Source organism: Centrocercus urophasianus, unplaced genomic scaffold, assembly GCF_019232065.1.
Source record: "Centrocercus urophasianus isolate 14NV4802_14NV808 unplaced genomic scaffold, USGS_Curo_1.0 seq_13, whole genome shotgun sequence".
Lineage (NCBI taxonomy): Eukaryota > Metazoa > Chordata > Aves > Galliformes > Phasianidae > Centrocercus > Centrocercus urophasianus.
The window spans coordinates 13,288,807-13,295,561 of record NW_024884475.1 but is presented as its reverse complement, the minus strand read 5'-3'; positions in this window follow the sequence as shown (position 1 = coordinate 13,295,561).

Genomic DNA, 6,755 nt, shown 5'->3' with positions numbered 1-6,755 from the left:
TTGAAAGAAGCTAAGGAAGGGTCAGCATAGCTGAGAGGTATCATGGAGAAGATGGCAGCAAGGGTCATTTTGATTGTACAAGGGATTATCCTAACCCAGTTGGATGACAGTGAACTGATTACCTTATCTTTACAGTGAACATCAGTCTAGGCCTGGAGTTTCTTGAAGATCTTTGGGCAGGGAGTATCTTTCTGTGTATTAGAGCAGTATGTTAAACTGTGGGCCTCTGTTCTTAATTGGATCATCTGGATGCCTTTGCACTGCAAATAAAAGTAACCAGAGCTGATGCTTGGAGTTAGGTAACTGTGTGCATGGCTTCTATTCTGAGTAGACATTTTCTTCTTTGAGGGTTTCCCTAACCCGTATGAATGTTCCCTCTCTTTGTTTAGTAAAAATTGCTCCCATGGACCACTGCCTCTTGAATTATCCATGAGTTTCCTTACTCTTTGTACCATGGAGAATAAAGCTTGTGCAAAGGATACATAGGATCCATGCAGTCAGATCAAACGGGAGAGTCTGCAGATGTTGCAATTGGTCTTGGGCTGGAGTTTTCCTTGTATCTCCATTTTCAGAAGCAATTGAAAGTTCTCTTTTTGAGGAGTGGAAAAAAGAAAGCGCTGTACTATCTTGCAGAAGCCTGTGATTGATGCATACAGAATAACACGGCTTCTGTGGCTGTGCTTGGCTTGCAATAGAAATGTGGAACAGTTCTAGAACTTCACTGTGAAGATGCTAGATGTAGATGATAGATTAGCAAGGATGAATGAGCTGTTTTCTCCTGCACATGATGACACTAAATGATTCCTTCCTATCTATACCACATGTTTTTATTAAACTTTACACAAAGAAAGGCAAAACTTTACTTAGAACAGGTGAAATTATAGTACATCCTATGGAATCCATTTCCTAATTTCCATCTTAACCTGAGGAAACCCAGAGTTTGATCCAAAGGGCAAAAAAGTCAATGGAAAAAACTGCCTGTTGAACTGAACAGATTTTGCATTAGGCTCATGAGGATTAAAGGGCTTTTTACATTGGCCAAGCCTTGAAGATTATTAATTTATGAGAGTGAAGTTCAGTCAAAGTTAAGTGCTCCTGAAACACCCTATCAAAGTTTTCTATTTTAATAAAAAAGTAAAATTTAATCCCCCTACTTCGGAACAGTTGCCCTCTGAAACATAGCCAAGCTGTTTCGTTAATGTTAGACCATCAATTTAAAAGAAACAATGTATATTTTGTGAGGGTGCGTGTGCAGCAGGACTTAGGAATTTTTTTTATTTTAGTGGAACTTCTGACAATTAGGAAGCAATTACATGTCAAACTAATTATGGTAGCATTTTTTTCCTTTAAATAAAACAAACCTTATGTTTTGAAGTGGTTCCAGTACATTCAAAGCACTGAAATTGGGCCTGAAAGAAAGCACTCACATCTGCCTCTCAAGGTCTACTCTCCTTGTAAACTCATGAATAATCATTGTCACCAGCTTATCACTGTCAGATTAGGGGCTTAGTATTACATTTTATTTAAACCTGATCCAGATGGCTGCCAAGAGATTTTCAGGCAAATGAACTGTGAGGCAGACTATCATCAAGAAACATTTTATTGTTTGTGCATATGAGTGCATTGCAAGTCTCCAAAGTACTTTACCCTTGCAGCTGACAAAGTTTTTGTTGGTTTTAGGTTTTTTTTCACTTTGGAACCTATCAACTTAATTTTCATCCAGCCATTTGTCAATATTCTTTTGAAGGCAGGTGAATGCATCTATGACCTCTCAGTTGTCAAATATTTAATTTACTTGAATTTTTCAAGTCATTTAATTAACAAGATATATTAGAAACTTAGAATGTGAGCAGGAGTCTGGAAGTTTTGCATGTCTTTCTAGACATGATTTTTGAGGAGCAGTGAGTTTCCATAACTTGTCTCCATTCAAAAATTGCCTACTCAGCATGATGTGTGAAACAGCAGTTTTCTTTCTGCTGATTTTTGTGATTCTTACTACTCAGTGCTTACATGTAATGTGCCGAAAGTAACAGAGTAACATGCCTAAAGAACATGGAGAGATTCCCAAGTGTAAAAATATTTATATCATCTTCATTTGCAAGTCTTGATGGAGAACAGTAGATCTGAATATACAACTGATACATGACTACAGTATCACTTTATAGCTAAATCAGCATACCCTTTGTTTCTGAAAGGTATGCTTGATTCTATTTTGAACAGTGCTGTGTGTGTGAATGTACGTGATTTGTCTCTGTGCAAGTGAAATTAATAGTTCACTTTCATTTCTGTAAGTGTTGCATTAATTATGTCATATTTTAATATTAAATAATACTGCTAGTTCCAAACCCAGCTCAGGAATGGCTTTGTCATCAGAAAAGTTGTTTTTCCAAAGCTTGGTTATGTAAAACCACTTCACTGGGGAAAAAATTGCTAGCAAAAATATGTTTGTTTCCATTTTATTGAAAAGATCTTGAAGTTACTAACTAAAAAAATTAGTTCAATTTTTCTTTTTTTTTTTTTTATTTTTTTTATTTGTTAAAAAGCTTTTTTTTTTTTTTTTATTTAAAATTTGTTAAAAATTCACCCAGAAAAAAAAAAAAAAAAAAAAAAAAAAAAAAAAAGGGCCTTTCCATCAACGCTAGACAGTGAATGTAAAAATTTCCCAAAAACAAAATACTTCAACTGCCAAACTTTCTCACATTTCAATAACGGTACAACTCCATCCTGAAACGGTACAACTCCATGCTAAAAATAATGTTAAAAGAGGTTGTTCATAAAACAAAACTCAGAAAAATTAAAGAAAATTCTGCAGTGAATCTGTTATCTTCATTTGTTTATAGATTTCTAGGGATGCCTATGGATCGTGACACTTGACATTGCCTGTTGATATGAGTTTCATTTCCCTGTGGAAAAAATAAATGCCATTTATGATGTCAGTGAAAAGTGTTCAACCAATAAGAATGCCCTGTCATCTTCATCTCTCTGTCCTCTTCCTTATGCCTTTCTCTTGCTTCTGTAAGGAATAATTTTCCTTTTCTATCCTTATAATTTCAAGTAAAGTCCTGCCTAGCAATATTTTTTTTTTCTGCCAGAAATTGAGTCTAATAAATTAAAAATATTATAAATTCCATTTGCCATCCCAGTGAATCTAACTAATATGTTTGAACCCTTGTACTCTCCTGGAAATGTTTTATGTGACACAAATTTGAATGCATCTGTGGGTGCTTGGGAAGCAATTAGAAACTGTGGCTGTAAATCCACTATCAAAGCTGGTTCTTGGTTTCTGAATGTGGTGGGGTACTTGAAAGATAGGAAGTAGCTACTGACAGCATTGCTCATTTCTGTATGTAACTGATTTAAATGACACTTCATTTCTGCTGGGCTGCACAGACACAGGTTGCTGTCCATCCTCATAAGCAAAGCTCTGACGGGGCTTGACATTTCCCTTCATCTCCTACAAGCAATGATGCTCAGTCATGCACTACTGGGGCCGTCTGTGAAACTTGTTTCTTTTACAAATCTCTCTAGATACACATTGCACTGTTAGGGGCACACTGTCTTCCTGCTCTGAGTTGTAGTAAGAGCGTATCAAAGACTTCAGAGCTCTGAAGTACCCTTCATTCAGAAATAGCTACACCTTTCAAGTTGAGCACGTCTCAGGACTTGAATTATGCTCCTTGAACATCAGGAAAGAAATGCTGTGCTGGCAACACGTGCCCCAGAATCAATATTTGAAGGTGGTGCGTTCTTTTCTTCACCACAGCTTTTCATGCTTGTGTTAGTACTCTGGTTTATGTGGCAGGCAGTGTTCAGCACAGCTAGTGAAATCCTGGGCAGTACATTCTTCTTGTGATTAGTTTGAATAATAAACAGCTTTCACAATTGCATATTTATGTTAGTATTAATAATAACTGACATTTACAGAGCAACTTGCATCCTCAATTTTTTTTTTTTAATCAAATAGTAGACAGAAATCATAGAAACATAGAATATCCTGAGTTGGAGGGGACGCATTATGATCATCAAGTCCAACTCCTGACTCCACGAATGATCCTCCAAGAATCAGACCACATACCTGATAAGATGAAGGCAGTCATTGGCAGGTGGGTGTACTGCACAGTGCTCTTAGTAATGACCATGTGGACATTTACATCTCCAGCAGCATTCCTCATTGTTGTGGATCTAACATTCTCTGTCTCTGTTCTGCTGTCAATCACCTTGTATGGGAAATCAGATAATTAAATGAAGCCCTGCCACTCTCGTGCCCACAGATCCAATGCAGTAGAGCTCACTCTGTCTGCACACTGCAGGATGGGCACAACTTCTGGTAGGAATTCACCACCTTTTCTATTAGAATCCATGAGCATTTTTTCTCTCATTTATCTGTGTAGCACCCAAAATGGGGAAATCCCAAATGGCTTTTGAGAAGATCTAGTGGTATTATTAAAAAAAAAAAAAAGTCCTGGAAGAAAAAGCCATCTTCTAGCTGTCAGACATTATAACTGTGTCATATTGTTGCATCATTTTCCTAGACACCTGCACTTTGCCACTGCTAGAAAGAGGGAACATGAATCAATGGACTTTTAATTTGACTCATTACAGCAGTTCTTAAGTTCATATGTATTATTCAAATACTTAAGACCCAGTGTCTGAGCAGAGCACACATTTTACAGCAGGTCACACATGTTGATCCATTTGACCCAATTGAAATATACCATTCCTCAAACCTCCTGATACCTGTTTATACTGGAGTTGTGAAATCAGATACAGGCAGCAGATATCTCAGAAAGTTTTACTCTGTCTACTGACCTCTGTCTGAAAAAAACTAGTTTGGCACAACAAAGATTGATATGTTGCCTACAGAAATTTGGATAGAATTCAGCTTGGCTAATGTTAGCTGTTCAAGGTTAGGTGTGCAGCCTGAAGTCCTCATTTAGCCTCCCTCTGTGGCCAGGAATGAGAGACAGGCTCTTTCACTTTAGGGCATGCCATTCATCTTATCCACTGACTTATGAAGAGAGCAAGAGTAACTCGGGCTAGATGGTTATATGTAGTTGTTCCTCTCTGTTGCTCCTTCATTTGGTTTCCTTCCTTTATAGGAAGCTTTCCACCTGTGTGTGTGTGCGTATCAGTGTGTCATAAGTGGACTGAATTATCCAATATTAGCGTCACACACAAAATCCCACTCATGACATAATTACACTTTCCTATGTAAACCTACATCCAGAGATCACAGAGCACTCTGCATGCCTATGAGCTTTTTTTATTATTATTATTTTATTTTTTTTGTAAATGGTTGCAGGGTGATCAATTAGTTCATTTTATCAAAATTATTAGTTCATTTCATCGAAAGGAATGAAGAAGGAATGGATCCAATAGTGCTAATTTTTCTCTATGAAAAGAGGTGTGTTGGGGGGGACTCTCATTCGTTTATTAGATGAAGATGTCATGTAAATCTCAAAGTGTCACTCTTCCCAACAATATCATCAATACAGTCAGAAAATAGGATTGTTACTTATCCTTTAGCATAGTTCAGTTTGCACTGCTTGTGTTTGTCCAGAAAATACTGGCTGGAGTTTGCAACATCCTGTGCAACATCAGACATGTAGCCCCTGATTACAAGATAGTGCACTGCCTGGTGTGTTGATGTGCAAATAGAAGCAGCAGCTCCTCAGGTGTATTATTCCCAAACTCAAAAGCACTGACTAGGGTTAAAGGACCTGTCAGATGAAACAGAGGAATTCAATTTGTAACAAAAGAATGTCTTCAGGCAGTTGTTTAGAAATATCACTAAGATTCTACAGATTCCCTTTATCCTCTGCTGCAAATGGCAAAGGAAATTAACTGGCTAGAGACCCATTGGTGAGCTGATTACCTAACCCTCAGTGAGTGAATATTGAAGTTGCTGATGTTGCCAAGCAACTGCCTGCGGTTGGCAGCGGCCAGAGCATGCACAAGCATTCACTTGGAGAAGTATTTTGCAACAAAGGCCAGCTCAATTTACTACCATGCACTACCATGCACAGTTAGCAGGACAGTCAGGTCTGGCCTTGAGGTGCAAGTAGCTCTATTTTGGTTGTGAGAGATCTTTGAGAGCCACTGAAGGTCAGCTGGAGAGAGATGGAGTAGCAATTCTCCAATCAGCACAATCAGACTAAAAGGAAAGATTTTTGAAAGCAAATATGGCCTGAATTTTTAAGTATTATAAATGCAAGACTGAGTTCAGTAGTTTTTCTTAGTGCTAGTGGATGAATGAGAAGATTTATCTGTGATTTATCATGCCTTGGACAGATCTCTGTCACTGAACTCAATTGGCTCAGTGGTATGTGTCCTTACACACCTCTTATTCTCCAGAGCTGGGTACTTGCCAATAGGCAAACTGAACTGGGAAGGACTCTGGACTCCTGACAGCTCATGAGCCTTGGTCAAGAACCTTTTGGGAGACTGCTGGTCAGCCCTGGCCAGGAACAGCTGGGGCTGTTCAGGAATTACACAACTTATGCCTAGTGCCCAAGAATGCTCCCTAGCATGTATATTAGTATAGAAGTAGCTTATGATACTGCTTTCTCTGTATTTGTAGTCTAGTTTTGCATTTGTAGAGTGGTGGAGGCCCAATTCTGCATGTGTTCTTCTCAGGTCACTGCTAGATTCCATTTGTCCTGAAGTTGTCAACACCGTCAGATAACTGATATGACACAGCAATAGTGTGTTACTCCAGCATAAAGACTGCAAGGCTAAGCGAAGTCTTCCAATGC